Source organism: Lissotriton helveticus, chromosome 3_1 (assembly GCF_964261635.1).
Source record: "Lissotriton helveticus chromosome 3_1, aLisHel1.1, whole genome shotgun sequence".
Lineage (NCBI taxonomy): Eukaryota > Metazoa > Chordata > Amphibia > Caudata > Salamandridae > Lissotriton > Lissotriton helveticus.
Genome location: NC_136061.1, coordinates 1,253,075,487 through 1,253,091,446, shown reverse-complemented (window position 1 = coordinate 1,253,091,446; position 15,960 = coordinate 1,253,075,487).

The window sequence follows — 15,960 nt, the reverse complement described above, 5'->3', positions numbered from 1 at the left end:
GGGAAGCGATCCCAAAAAATTTGAAAAGTTAATTTACATAAAAACCACTGGAGACACTTTCACCAACTATAGAATAGCTCATACTACAAACCAATCCCTACCATTTTCCCAAATTTGGTGGAATTCCATTGAGCCATTTAGCCTGTAGACCTCTCTAAATATCCTGAGGTAAATTACTTCACAAAAACACATCTGAAGTGTTGGAAATGACAACCAATTAAAATGTTACTTTCATTTTCTACTATTATTTCATGACATTTGATTGGTTTTGTACCTGAATATATATAAAGAAAGAGAGGGAAACACAGCCATTTTGACTACTACTTCCTGAAGTACATTTCAAGAGCCTTTTCACTGACAACTTCAACTGCTTTCTCAAAGGTAAGTTATTATTTTGAAAACTGAAGTATGTTGTGCACTTTAAGTTAATTTGTAAAACTTTTTCTGATAGTTATATACTATCCCTCTGTAATAGTTATAGATTGAGATAGACTTCTCTGTTATAGTTATGGATGGAGTTAGGCTTGTCTTGTATAATTATGAATTTACTTAGGCTTCATCACATACACTTTTGTATATTTCTACTTCCAGTCTGATACCATACACTGCCCAAAGATAAATTCACTGTTAAAAAATCCAAACTACCTGTCTGAACTTAAACCCAACAGTGCCCTATCTCTACTGATATATTTATTTTTTATGCAAATTACAGCACGAAAATGGAAGGAGAGCAAAACATTTCCTTTGAAATTGTTCTGGAGAGCAACAATGAAGAAATTATTGTACCCAATGATAACTTGGAATTCATGGATGAATCACGGGACTATGAACTACTTCAATGTGTAGAATCAGTAGATTTGCTGATTCAAAATGAGGACATTTCTGACAGTCAAATATTAGAAGTTCTGTTTAATTTGGAAAAAGAATCTGAAAAATAAATGTATATTTAATAATTCTAAAATTGTTTGAGACATTATTCATTTTTATATGTAATTCCTAAACTAGTACCAAATTGATTATAATGTAAAGTCAGACTTATAGTATACTGTGCAACTTTTTTGGTGTGTGTGGGGTGTGTCTGTGAGGTATCTGTGTGTGCGTGTGTGTGTGTTGGGGGGGTGGTGTGTGTGTATGAGTGTGGGGGGTGGAATGTGTGGGTGTGGGTGTGGATGTGTAAGGTGTCGGTGTGGGGTGTTTAGGTGTGGGTGGAGGTGTGCTTGTGTGAGGTGTGTGTGGGGAGTGTGTGGGGTTGTGCGCGTGTGGGTGTGTGTGGGATGTACTTGTAGGTACCTAAAACAGCCACAGAACCCAAAAGCTCTTTTGAACCCAAAAGCTCTTTTCAGAGCTACCCTACCTGTAATCACTCAAAATGATTATTTTACACTAATATTTTAACTATTTTTCACCAAAGTACGCTCCCCGGTACGCTCCCCGGTGCGCGTACCGGGCGCCTCCCCCGCGAAAACCGAAAAAAATAAAAAAAATTTTTTTACCCGAGGGACCCTTTTATGGCCCCCACATCAAACCTAGGAGGTCAGGGGGGTCTATCCTGCCCCCTTTTGGTTATTTCCCCCTTTGTTTTTTGCCACCTCTTGTGTCTCGATCCTACCGAGACACAAGATGGCGGCCGCTGCGGACTGTTTCGAATGTTTACAGACTCCCGAGAGCCAATCAGCTTTCCGTGCGCAAGTCGCGTGGCGCGCCCGGAGCGCTCCCCGGTGCGCGTACCGGGGCGCGGCTATAGATATATAAATTTTTTTGAACCTAAATTACTCAAAATCCTCTGGAGCACATATCTTGAGACATAGCAAAGGCACATCGGGCTACCAGTCCCTACAATTTTGCCAAGTTTGGTGAAAATCCATTCAGCCGTTCGAGCTAAAAGTGCGACCGACCGCCCTATGGAAATTAACATGGGGAAAACACGTTTTGGGACCCCCCTTTTATCTCGGCCCCCGCTTCACAAACACCCCCAAACTTTCAGGGAAGGAGCGGAGAGCCGCGAGGCAAAGTTGCTGAAAATTCAGGCAGATTCCTCAACCGGCGCCAAAGTTATTCCCAATAGAATGTTGCGATTTCCCTATGGAAATCAATCCTAACTATAACTACCTACTGGCGACCGCCAGTAGGTAATATATATATATATATATATATATATATATATATATATATATATTCCCAAGGCCATCGTCTTCAGCAGAAGAAGATTAGAGGCGACCAGCAGGGCTCGTGATTTTCACCATTTTATTAAATAAAAACATCGGGCATGACGCATTTCGAAGGGTTCCTTTTTCAAATGCCCTCAGTTCAAAAATTGCCACTGTTACTGCCTGTCCCCATTGTAAGTCCTTTTATAGTTTCTATTCACTAAAGTAGTGTAGGCTACCTGGAAAGCGTGGCACGGAGTCATCTCTGCCTCCACAATTGGACTGCATTTCCCAGCATGCAGTGTTCCTTTCTTGCTGGCGGTGAGTCCGTTTGTCGGCATTTGCTTTAGTCGGTCGAGGAGCCGACTTGCCACCCCATCAGGTTAGGGCTGGAGTACCTGTTCTGTATATATATATAACTCTGGCTAGTTCTCAAGTTTAGGTGGAAAGCAGCTCCTGTTAGAGCACTCTCAACACCAGCGACACTCTAGATCTGCTCACTTTAAATGTCTGAGCCATCTGAGGTGAGCAGATCTAGAGTGTTGCTGGTGTTGAGAGTGCTCTAACTGGAGCTGCTTTACACCTAAACTTGAGAACTACCCAGAGTTCTCTCCTTCTTTTTTGCATATATATGTATATATAAATATATATATATATATATATATATATATATATATCATGAAACCAGATAGGGTTCTTCCGGGACCCGCTCCCGTAGTCAGGTGGCGCGAAAACGGCGAACCCTTTGCCGATAATAATATTCAATTCAAGGTTGCTGTTAAGCAAAGCGCGCACTCGGTGATACAGTTCCAAGGTGTTTTTATTTCTCAAACAAAAACGTTACGCGTTTCGACACAAAGTGTGTCTTGTTCACACGTTACCTAACACAGTGTTCTGCTTGTATAAATAAACAATCACAGACAGTCAAGAGTATAACTGACAGCAAAGACGTCTCCAAAAAAGGGGCCTGTAGTCTAACAGTGTAACACGATCGGCCATATTGGAGTGATTTGAAAAAGCATACAGATATGCATTACTCAGTCATTGTAAAGAGATTATATCGTACATCTAACAAAAAGCAAGTGCCTTTTGGATTCTTGTATCCACATTGAATTATTATATCAATTTTATATATCAGGAACTAGTGCCATGATTATAAAACATTCAAATAATACTGTTGAAATAACACAAAGCGTATACAGGGATTCTATAATAATTCAATCACTCCAATATGGCCGATCGTGTTACACTGTTAGACTACAGGCCCCTTTTTTGGAGACGTCTTTGCTGTCAATTATACTCTTGACTGTCTGTGATTGTTTATTTATACAAGCAGAACACTGTGTTAGGTAACGTGTGAACAAGACACACTTTGTGTCGAAACGCGTAACGTTTTTGTTTGAGAAATAAAAACACCTTGGAACTGTATCACCGAGTGCGCGCTTTGCTTAACAGCAACCTTGAATTGAATATTATTATCGGCAAAGGGTTCGCCGTTTTCGCGCCACCTGACTACGGGAGCGGGTCCCGGAAGAACCCTATCTGGTTTCATGATGACTATGAGGGACCCAGAGCCGGCCGTTGTTTAACGTGGACTTCACGCACAGATCCTGGAATTAGAGCTTCCGCCGCGTTCCCGAAAGGTAAGCCTTCTTTGTTTTGTTTCCATGCCTCGTGAAGTGAGCCAATGCAGGAGTGCGGCGGCTCCTTCGATCGAGGGAACGGAGACTGACGGGGAGCACGCCGAGTAGGGACCGGCGGGTATAAGACGGCAGTACAGTGTTACGAAAGACTGAACACTTTATGTGCACGAGCGCTTGTGACAAAAACTCTGCCAGCATTTCTTGTCAGACTCTATCCAGCAGTGTATTTAGAAACGGCATCAGGAACTGCCAAGGAGGCGGGGTGGTACAGATAACTTTGAGAGCTGGGACTCTAATTCAATAAACACAGCGCAAGAGATATCACGCTTTTTCTCAAACTGAACCTAACGCCGAGTAAACAGTGAATTTAGCAGCTGTACCTACAAGTCAGATTACAAGGGGGAATCTTACTACATTATGGAAGAGGAATGTGAAAGGCGACGCGAGGCAGCGTCACTATTTGCCAGGGCGCCTGGAAAAGCAGGAGTACACCTACCTTCACACAATAAACCTACAAATGATCCACTCACAGAAAAATTACGAAAATATGAAAAACTAAAAAAACAAGAAAGCGCCAAGTGGTGGGAGGCTACTTCCCTGCAGGCTTACGTGGATAAGGGCATGGTCCCAAGAGGTCTCAGAGTCTACATTACACCTATTCACGAGTCATTCAATCCCAAAATGCTGGAAGACTGGTCACAAAACTCTGCGACAAGTTCGAAAAATATGATGTGCATATTAATTAAATATGCGTGGGAAGATAGGGAGGTAATCCTACAACAAATAAAAGAATTAGAAGATGGTTTCAGTGCACTCAATGAACAGGAAATAATCAAGAAATTCAAAGAGGAGCTAAAAGGTAGACTAAAGAAACATGAAGAGGACATTAAATACCGCAAACAAAGAAAATTACACCGAGACTGCGGTGATTATGACAGTGGACGGATTTTAACTTATAGTCCGAAATATGACCATCTATACAAACAATTAGATTCTACCACCAACCCATCAAATCAAATGAGCACTGAACACGTTCTAACAGAGATAACTCCCACGTGTGGCTCAGAAACAGACACATCACAAGCTTCCACTAGTACAATTGCAGTGGTTGATATTACCAAGAAACCGGCGAATTTTTTACAGGAGTTTCGGGTGCTGAGAACACGGCACAAAAAAGCAGGGGAGACGTCACAGCAAGCAGCATTCAAACAGAATCCAACAAGACGACGACCAAGGGGAAGAGCAAGAGGCAAGGGAGATCACGAAAGAGACGGATCAAGCTCCAGCAGAGGAGAAGAAAAGAACAACAAAAAACCAGTGGGACCAAAACGTGGGGTTTACAGAAAAAGAAGATAAAGATGGATGAACTTATGGTAAACAAAACAATTATAAATCTTTCGTCTAGAACACTGACATTTAAAGAAAAACAAACTTTATGTTTAGGACTAACGTTTTGTCCCACGGAACTTTTCAACTATGCTGACACCAGGGTTGATATTTACAAGTTTGTTAGAAAGCTTAAACTAACAAAATGGCATTCTATGTTGAAAAAGAAAACTCCAAACAACCAGGAACTTAATGTTGAGATACCTGAACTAACAGTGGGAGACACTGACGTGTTACAAACTGTATACTCTTTGGGAGGTATAAACACTAACATCGATTCAGAACAGGAGGTAGTGTGGGTACGTGAAACCAGAACTGATAGAGCAGCCAACACGTCCTTTAAGCCTAAATCAGTATTCTACCCCACTCTCCCACACGATTCTATTGACACCTTTCACGAGGTGATAACAAAGGAATTAACCAAACTGAAACATAACTGTTCGAAACAGAGGAGGGAAAACAGTAATCTTACCAAAGAAGAGATGGATTTTATTTTTTCTTTGGCAGATGATAAGAATGTTGTATTGCGCCCGTCTGATAAGGGAGGAAATATTGTTTTATGGGGCAAAGAACTATACATAAAAGAAGCTTTGTTCCAACTGAATGGGGGCAGGTTTTACTGCACCAGCAGTATGAATGAATACAATGAGAGTATAATAGAAACTTGGGAACAACTCACAGAATGGCAGAATGAGGGATTACTGTCATGGCATGAATTCAAGTTTCTTAAAAAAGAATACCCCAAACTCCCTATTTTCTACCTTCTACCCAAGGTCCACAAAAACGCAATCGATCCTCCAGGAAGACCAATTATATTATCGATAGGGAGTGTTAATGAGAACTTGTCTAAATATATTGACCACTTTCTGAGGGAATTTGTGAGCCAATTACCATCTTATACCAAGGATACCACTGATTTCCTGAATAAACTGGAAAACATACAATGGTCACAAGGCGCCTTGCTCATTACTATGGATGTAAGCGCGCTATATACCATTATTGACCACATTCAGGGAATGGAAGCGAGTTACCACTATCTGAAAAAGAGAGAAATAGGATTTTGTGAACATACAAACATGATAATACAAATGATGAAATTATGTTTGAGAAATAACATTTTCGTGTTTGATGGAAAAATTTATAGACAAACCCGTGGCGCTGCCATGGGTTCAGCCTTTGCCCCTAGCTTTGCCAACTTATTTGTGGGGAAGTGGGAGGAGGAGCTAAGAAATGAAGCCAGGCTACAAAATGACTTTTCCAAAGTACTTACCTGGATCAGATACATCGATGATCTGTTTGTGGTATGGGGGGTACCAAAGAGGAAGCCATTTGTTTCATTGAAAAACTCAATAGGAACATATACAACATACAACTCACATATACCATAAGCGAGGACCACGTAGAATTTCTGGACACCGATATAAAAGTAAAAGATGGCAAATTAGTGTCCAGTTTACATAGGAAAGAAACAGCTGGCAACAGCCTTCTACATGCCCTGAGTGCACATCCTGATCCCTTAAAGTGGAGTATCCCCTATGGGGAATTACTCAGAGCAAAAAGAAACTGTAGTGATATGGAAGGGTATATCCTAGAACAGGAAAGCATGTTGACTAGGTTTCGAGAAAGAGGATACCCGGAATGGGTATTGGAAAAAGCTGTAACAAAAGTCAAAGAAGTAGTGAGATCAGATACACTTACTTCCAAACCCTTGACTGAGACAGAACCCGACATACCTAGAATCATAACCACATACCATCACAAATCTGAAAAAGTCCGCAAAATCTTAACAGACAACTGGAATATTCTTAAATCAGACACCATCATAGGACCTGATCTTGGGAATAGACCTCAGATTACCTACAGAAGAGGCAGGAATCTGAGGGATATTCTGGTTAAAGGTGACATATCAGATAATAAAAGGCACCATGTGCAAGGACTGAAAGGATTTTATCCTTGCGGGTACTGCAGGGCTTGTGAAGCAAGCTATATGGTTAAAGAGGTTGAGATTCCAGGCCAGACCACGAAACGTAGAATTAAACAATTCCTCACATGCAATTCTTGCTTTGTGGTTTATGTTCTTGAATGCCCATGTAAGATGAGGTATGTGGGCAGTACCACCTGCCCAGCCAAAAAGCGCATTCAGGAACATCTGAGAGCTATAACCAACAAAGATGTACACTACCCAGTTGCCCGACACTTTGAGGCTGTCCATCAATCTAATTCCTCTCTACTTAGATATTTTGCTATTGAACAAGTCAACATAGGCAAAAGAGGAGGTAACCGAGTTTTAGCCCTCAGAAAGAGAGAGTCTAAGTGGATCATGGAACTGGAAACCAGATATCCTGGAGGTCATAAATTAGATGAGGAGTTATCACCCCACTTGTATGAATAGTAACCTAATATTCTGTCGTATCTAGACCTAAGACTAGACCTGATGAATATACTGAACTTGAATGTACAGAACTGTATCTATTAAGTATGTTTGATTGTAATATGATTGATTTTAAAGATATATTTTAATTGTGTCTATATGGTCTCTTTCAGGAGAAAAGGAAGGGAGGCATCACTCTTTGGTTAAAGTACTACACAACTTCCCTACCCTTTTCTTCAAGGAAGAATGAAGTCACTCACTGGGTTAAGATAAGGAGCACATTTCACTTTTATTAATTATTTTTCACTGTCTTTTGTTATCATATGAGCCTAGAGCCTATAGATCTCTGAACTTGTATAAAAATCACACAGAATCGGGACTGGACAGCAACTATCTATCTTTTTTCACAAAGGAATGTGATAACAGACTGTTGTTTTCATTTGGTAACAGGGGTAGATATGTATAAGGCACTAGACCTCATAGAATCCCTGTATACGCTTTGTGTTATTTCAACAGTATTATTTGAATGTTTTATAATCATGGCACTAGTTCCTGATATATAAAATTGACATAATAATTCAATGTGGATACAAGAACTTAAAAGGCACTTGCTTTTTGTTAGATGTACGATATAATCTCTTTACAATGACTGAGTAATGCATATCTGTATGCTTTTTCAAATCACTCCAATATGGCCGATCGTGTTACACTGTTAGACTACAGGCCCCTTTTTTGGAGACGTCTTTGCTGCCAGTTATACTCTTGACTGTCTGTGATTGTTTATTTATACAAGCAGAACACTGTGTTAGGTAACGTGTGAACAAGACACACTTTGTGTCGAAACGCGTAACGTTTTTGTTTGAGAAATAAAAACACCTTGGAACTGTATCACCGAGTGCTCGCTTTGCTTAACAGCAACCTTGAATTGAATATATATATATATATATATATATATATATATATATATATATATATATATATATATATATATATATATATATATATATATATATATATATATATATATATATATATATATATATATTTATATATATATACTAGCAGCCCGTCCCGACGTTGTCCGGGGGCAATGAGGCTTCCAGGTAGCAGGAACTACCTTACCTCGCGTCAATTGCCCCCGGACAACGTCGGGACGGGCTGTCCAACAGAAATATCTTAGGGTCTATGGAGGTTCTTTGTTTACATGCATACCCTATAAAACCTCACAGTTAGAGACCTCCCTACTACACATTTTGTCTGTCCTTTAAAACCCCACAGTTACAGACCTCCCAGGGGCAATGACGCTTCCAGGTAGCAGGAACTCCCTTACCTCGCGTCATCCTCAGGGGCCGTCTCAGCCCTACGGCCCCATTGTCGGCGCCGCTGTCTTCCGCGCTCCTCCCCCCGAACGCCGCATTCGTTTTCCTCCCCACGGCTCGGCACTTCAGTGAACCGGGTGTAGGTTCCATTCCTCTCGCTTAACGCTGCGTTACTTTTCCCTCCCCACTGCTGTCCGCCGCTCCTCCTCGCATGATGTCAGCACGTTAGCGCACGCGACGGCCGGAAGTTTCGCTCCTCCCGCTGAATGCCGCGTTACTTTTCCCTCCCCACTGCTGTCCGCCGCTCCTCCTCGCATGATGTCAGCACGTTTGCACACACGACGGCCGGCGCTACTTCCAAGGGACTACTTTTTTTTCTAAGGTATATTTTTTAAAGAACGTATTTTTTTGGGGGGGTATATAGCCTATGTCACTCTGCAGACCCTGCCAATTCCAATGATGTATTGGGTGTTTGGATTGGCGCTCTGGTTCCCGAGTTTACCCGCCTCAAAGGTTCCCACTTCTTACTTTATAATAGTAGTATATATATATATATATATATATATATTCACTGAAAAAACCATAGGTTATACACCATATATAGTTAGGAATTAGCATTTAAAAAACCTTATTTTACTCACACAAAACCATTGAAATTCCATATATAGTTAGTTGCACTAACTATATATCGCGCACCCGCAATCCACTGCTGATGATGTCACATATTACATCATTCATGACATGGTCAGTGACATCACTGATGACATCACTGATGACATCTCAAATGACATCACTGATGACTCCACTGATGACATCTCATTTGACATCAATGACCACATCACTGATGATATCATTCATGTGACAATACAATGCATCTCCTCACATTTTAATATAACCTCTGTTTCACCCAGTGTTAAATACAGAGTATAATTTTTGAAACCATTGACACACCAATACTAGTTACTACATATGTACTCACTGATTCCTACGTCTACACACACATTCACTCATTCACCCATACAATCATTCATACATACAATCACTCATCTTTACAACACTATCATATGCACTCATACACCTATACAGACACTCACACTCTGCCACTCATCCATGGAGTTACTCACACACCTAGTCAGTCCTGTAAAGAATCAATCACACTTCCATTTTCTTGTCTATACAGTTAAACATAGAGCACCTTACATTTTCAAACATATACTAACACATACTTACCTTGTTATACAATCATTGATATAAGTACACATTGATCTGCACAGAGTCACACACCTCCCAGCCAGCCACACACACACTCAGTCTCCCATACAAATACTTGGACAATCAATCAATAACCCATATAGTTACTCATATAGCTACTGATCAACACATGCAGCAGTTTACAGAACAACAGACATAATGATGCACAAATTAAGACAGTTTAGTCACTAACCCATGCACTCAGTGAGATACATTCAATCACTCACTCATACAGTCAGTCATGCACCTACTAAATCCTTCGTCCAGACACTTATACATCCACTCATTCTTCAATATGTAAGACATATTTAAACTTTACAGAAACATAAAATCACTGGATGTTGTTATCAGTGATGTCATCAGTGATGTCATTTGAGATGTCATCAGTGATGTCATCAGTGATGTCACTGACCATGTCATGAATGATGTAATATGTGACATCATCAGCAGTGGATTGCGGGTGCGCGATATATAGTTAGTGCAACTAACTATATATGGAATTTCAATGGTTTTGTGTGAGTAAAATAAGGTTTTTTAAATGCTAATTCCTAACTATATATGGTGTATAACCTATGGTTTTTTCAGTGAATTTTCAAGGTTTTGTAAATGCTAATTCCTAACTATATATGGTTTATAACCTATGGTTTTTTCAGTGAATTTCAATGGTTTTTTAATAGCAAATATCTATAGCTGTAAAATGTATTCTTATTTAAATCCAAAAATATATTTTATATGTTTATTAATAATTTTTTTAAAATATTTTTTTTGTTTCGCTCCCGGTCCGCGGACCGGGAAGCTTCCCGTTAGCTCAATTTGATGCCGCGGCCCGGTCCGCGAACCGGTAAAAAATCAACATAGTGACGGTATCGCGTTGCCGCGTAATGCGTCTTATGACGTACTGCGTTAGCGCACCCGGAAGTGCCCCGGGGCGTGGACCGAGGCGCGAAACGCAGCTCCCCGGAAGCGATCCGCGGCGCTTCGCGAAAACGCGACGTATCGCGTTGCCGCGTAATGCGTCTTGTGACGTACCGCGTTAGCGCACCCGGAAGTGTCCCGGGGCGCGGACCGGGGCGCGAAGCTTAGCGACCCGGAAGCTAACCGGGGCGCGTTCCGCAGCGCGTAACATGAGCGTGAGAGGTCATGTGACTTGTTAATAAAACTTTTCATTGGTTCATTTCACTTTTGGTTTCATAATGATGTAAGGCTAGGTCAGGTGACCTAAAAATAACACTTTCCATTGGTTGAGAAGTATTGTTTTTCCCAAATGATGAAAACCCCTCCTTCTTTCCTCACTCTGACTTTCATCATTGTGAGAGGAAGACCTATTTTGCTTGTTGGAAAATGGCTTCATTGGTAGCTTCAGCTGGTGGACCCCCACCACCACCTCCACCTCCTCATGGGAAGAGAGGACCACCTCCCCAGGTCATTACCAACACTGAGGAGGAAGATGAAGAAATGGATGAGGAGGGAGAAGAACCACAGTTCTTAGAAGAGGTGCCCCGGGTTTCCAGAAAGAAAGCCAGTTTCATCTGGCAGTTTTATTCGATCCCTCGTGGCCAAAAAAAAGTCAATGCGAGGTATGTCACCTGCCGCATATGCAAAGAACAATTGTCCAGAGGGACGGACAAAAAATATAGCTATGGAAATCACACAATGCACAGGCACATGACAAGGAAGCATCCACTAAATTACAGCCGGGCGGAAATAAGGGATATGCTTGACAATCCAAGACCAACTCCTGTGGCCAGACCAACAATACCGATTTCTCTAACACCAGAAGAGGCACGGGAAACTGTGCCAAATATTCAAGAAAATTTTGGGCACATGATTCACTTATGTATGCACTGTCGTGCATTATTAGCTTGTGGCAACATGAGCATCAATGCACTCAACCTGGCGTATGAACACCATGATTGCCCTAACCGCCCCCAGTAATTTTTTTTTGCTCCTGTTGAGCCCTTTTCAACGCCTGTTTTTTGTTGTTTCCCCCCCCCCCAAAAAAAACCAAAAAAAATATAAAATCGTTCAAAAAATACAAAAAAAACAAAAAATGTTCAAAAAATAAAAAAATATATAAAACAACAAAAATATTAAAAAAAAAGTTCTTTTCAGAACTACCTTCCCTTTCAAAAAAAGTTGCTAGAATGTTTAGCACTCTGGCAAGCTCTATTTCTTTTGGTTCGCTCCCGGGTTAGCTTCCCGGTACGCGGACCGGGAGCTAATCAAAAAAAAAAAAAAAAAAAAAAAAGTGTAAGTATAAGGAAAGTAAACAGAGAGTGATGTTAAAAGAAAGACAGCTATAGGGAGTAAAGAAGAGATACTGTTTAATAGATCTATTTACCGAAGAAAAGACAGAAGAGGGTATAATTGTGAAAAACAAAATAGATAACGAAGTGAAAGAAAAAAAAAGAGAGTATAACATTAACAAAGAAGAGTTTCTTGGAGAATGTGAGTGAATGTTCAAAATAAGATTAAAACATGAGGAATAACAGAGAGAAAAAATAGAAAACAGAAAACAAAAAATAACAGAAAAAGATTAATTGAAACAGCAAAGAAATGTAAGTAACATAGAGCCATATCATCAACATAGGCAATAAAAGTTTTGCAGCTTTTATTGGCAGAAATGTGTCGCTAAAGCTGCTTTTGTGGCAGAAAACTGCCGCTAAAACCACTTTTGCACCAGTTTTCTGCCAATAAAAAGAGCAATAATTTTATTGGCTGTGTTCATAATATTCCCCTTAGTGTGCTTCAACTACACAGAGAAAGCATTATGAACAAGTAGTGATAGAGTGATCAGTCAAAGACACTAAGAGTAATAGAGACGGAGTGAGTGAACAAGAGTGAGGAACTATGAGAAGAGAGGGACTGAGGAAAAGAGTGGAAGGAGTTGAGTAAGTAGGTAATAGAGAAAGGAATGAGGAAAGTAGCAAAGGCAGGAAACTGAGGGTTAAAGAAATGAAGCTGTGGAACTAATAGTAGGTGAATGTGATAGAAATGTAACGAAAAGAATACAAAACATTTACCTTATAATTGTCGTTAAATTACTCACTTTTTGTTTTTATACTTTCAATCTGTGAAAGAGAGAACAAACATTTGAAAAATATTAAAACATGTATTTAAAAATTAGAAAAGACAAGGGAAAAGATTGAAGGACAAACAGTTTTTCAACAACTTTGACACTTACAGAAGCTTCTGCTTCTCCAGGCCCCCTACACAGTCCTAAAGATATACATTTTAAACTAACAGTATCTTGATGCAGATGAAGTGAGGCCTATCTTAAAACATGGTGCATCTTTTGCATTGCTGTTGTTTCAGAAAAGTGTCGCAAGACACTAAAATTTTAAATAATTGCTTCAGGATGCCAATAAGATGTCTACTATCCAGAGGTTTGTTTGAGGTGAGGCCTACTCAGGGTTGCAGATGAGATTTACACTTGTTGAAGAGTACAGAGGAGATAATACATGTGAAGGTCTACCAATGAAGTGAGTCATGTCCACTGCACTCTTCAACAAAGTCCAAACCTCCTATGTTTCCCTGGACAGACCTAAACTTGATCTGCACAATGTGATTCGTAATGATAGGAAACACAGGTGATGTAAATGAAATATGTGCAATTTATTTTGCTCATTTCACAATCACATCACTTGTGTTTCCTTTGCTTAGGTATCTCATTGTGCAGATGTAGTCCAGCATATGAAAGAATACGCAGAAGTGCAGCACTGCATGCAACAACTTTGACACTTACAGAAGCCTCACCTTCTCCATGCCTCCTACACAGTTCTACATATACATCATAAATGCAAACAGTACAGAATTAATTATACATGTTAAATGGTTTATTTTTGCTGTTCTCAGAATGTATCAAAATTCACTAAAAACAGTGACTTGAAGGTATTCATCATATAACAGCGGGGAAAAAAAAACACAATCAAAATGATTGTGTTTAAAAAACCCATACAACATAAGAAATCAAAATTCAGAACTCCTTAAAGTTAACTTACTTTCCATGACGTCCAAGGATGTCCTATGAACAGCTGACACTCTTTTGTGCTGTTATTACTTTCAGCCCGCCACTTTCTGAAAGAAAATCTCCATCGTTTTTAAAAACACGTTACATGCAATAAATGACTTCTTGCTCTCTACCACAAGTTTCCACAAGGCCAAATCTGGTCAGAGCCATTTATAACTCTTGGATTTCTTGTAAGCCAATCCCGTCATTTGGCATTTCCGCAACTTTCAGAATTAAAATGTTGAAGATCATTTTCACAATCCTGGAATAGTAATATCTTCCCCTTCTTGCTCAGTCATGTTCTACATTTCCTATGACACTGATACTGCTTACTATGAAGCAGACTTACACTACCTCTATGACTACTACAATTATTTAATTCTCTACATCACTTTTAATCACAAAGCAATGTAAAACAGTAGACAGCATTGCAGACTTACATTCCCTCTACTCCATGTTTTGATTGGCTGCTTCAATTGGCTTATAAAAAGAAACAGTTTTTCTGAACTCATTCAAAGTGCATGTATTTCTCCATGACGTCCAGTCCTATGGTTAGAAGTTATGTCTCTGAACTACACTTATCCTCAAGGCCAAATTGTGTAGGAGCCATTAGAACTTCTTGAAATTCCACAGAGCACATCCCGAGATTATTTCCCTAAAATTTTGGTTTTAAAAACACCAGGTAAGAGTTTTTAAGGTCATACGGCAATTTTTTTTTGAAAATTAAAACAGAATCATTGCAGAATGACCAGCCATTTCTAGACTTTAAATAAGCTGTGTAATGTCCTGATGTTATTGAAGGGCCGTCATGATATATAATCGCTGCAGTTACAAAAGTCCTTCCTGATATTGACAACTGCGAAGCTACAAAATTTTTAATTAAAGTTGTCAATTTTGTTCCATCAGGCATACATCGTTGGAACATTAAAATGACATACTGGCCATATGTTCGTATAAATAATGTGGACATCATTTCAGATTTACATTGGCTACACTCCATGTTGTGATCAGCTGCTTTTACTAGCTTATTAAAGGAGACTGATTTACTGTCTGGCAAAGTTAAATATATAAATCTTTCTGAGTCTACACTAGTAGTACTTGATACCATACAGTTCTCGCAGTCATGCTGCCATTGATAAGAAAGCCCAAACAGCTGATCTACATCTACACCTTCAGCATGTAATACATCAAGCATATACATTAAAAACTCCTGACAATCTTGCTGAATATTTTGAGAGAATTGTGTTTGGCCTGAACATCTGTCTAACAGATTTCGAATTTCAGACACACTTTCTATGTTTCTTCTATCAGTGCTACATTTCTCTAACACAGAATTTAACAAACTGCAAAATCTTTGATCAGAATTGACCACAATCTCTTCTTTTACATTTTCTAGAGAAAACAAAACATTAACCACTACATTAGCATAGCAGTTGACACCAGAACTGTTTTCAAATTGAAAACCAACAACATCTTCAACAGAATCCTTTTTGTTTCTGCTTGTAATTTTAGGTTCATCGACTTTTCGTCTTTTTGCTACAACCTCCCCAGTATTGGTCACATTTCTTCGTTTCCGGCCTACCACACGTTTCTCAAACAAAGGATACTGAGGCAAATGTGGCGCATACTCTCTTCTTAACCTATTGTATTCCTTAACACAATCTAGATCAGCACAAATGTTTGTGACATCACACTCAATCAAGTACAATCCCGATAAAGTTCTAACTCGTGACAATGCCACATATGCCATACCCTCCTTGAACACAGAACTGCCAATATTCACCAATGCACTGTCTACACTTAAACCTTGCGATTTATGGATTGTCACCGCATA